Source organism: Symphalangus syndactylus, chromosome 7 (assembly GCF_028878055.3).
Source record: "Symphalangus syndactylus isolate Jambi chromosome 7, NHGRI_mSymSyn1-v2.1_pri, whole genome shotgun sequence".
Classification (NCBI taxonomy): domain Eukaryota; kingdom Metazoa; phylum Chordata; class Mammalia; order Primates; family Hylobatidae; genus Symphalangus; species Symphalangus syndactylus.
This window is the reverse complement of record NC_072429.2, coordinates 78,743,714-78,744,370: the sequence shown is the minus strand read 5'-3', so window position 1 is coordinate 78,744,370 and position 657 is coordinate 78,743,714. Positions and strand designations below refer to the sequence as shown.

Sequence of the window (657 nt, the reverse complement as noted above, 5' to 3'; positions counted from 1 at the left end):
TACAAAAACCGGCCAGGTGTGGTGGCTCACGCCTGTAATCCCAGCACTTTGGGAGGCTGAGACGGGAGGATTGCCTGACCTCAGGAGTTTGCGACCAGCCTGGGCAACACAGTGAAACTCCATCTCTACTAAAATACAAAAAATTAGCCAGGCATTGTGGTGTGTGCCTGTAGTCCCAGCTACTCAGGAGGCTGAGGCAGGAGAATCACTTGAACCCGGGAGGCGGAGGTTGCAGTGAGCCGAGATCACACCACTGCACTCCAGCCTGGGTGACAGAGCAAGACTCCGTCTCCAAAAAAAAAAAAAAAATATATATATATATACATATATATGTATGTATGGACTGCTTCATGAATGTACGTGTCATTCTTGCACAAGGGCCATGTATCATTCCAATTTTAGTATATGTGCTGCCACAGTGAGCACCAATTTTTTTTTTAAGTAGCCCAGTTGGGTAACTTGTGCCTGTGGTCACGGCTACTCTGGAGGCTGAGGTGGGAGCATCACTTGAGCCCAGGTGTTTGAGGCTACAGTGAGCTGTGATTGCACCACTGCACTCTAGCCTGGATGGCAGAGTAAAATTCGGTCTCCTCTCTCTCTCTCTCTCACTCTCTCTCTCTATGTATGATCTCTACATTGATATACTCTACTGACTCT

General features: G+C 47.8%; 1 pseudogene; it reads right to left on the bottom strand.

The window, feature by feature from the left end:
* Nucleotides 1–332: 332 nt before the first annotated feature.
* On the bottom strand, nucleotides 333–426 carry LOC129487052 (uncharacterized; annotated as a pseudogene).
* Nucleotides 427–657: the final 231 nt, after the last annotated feature.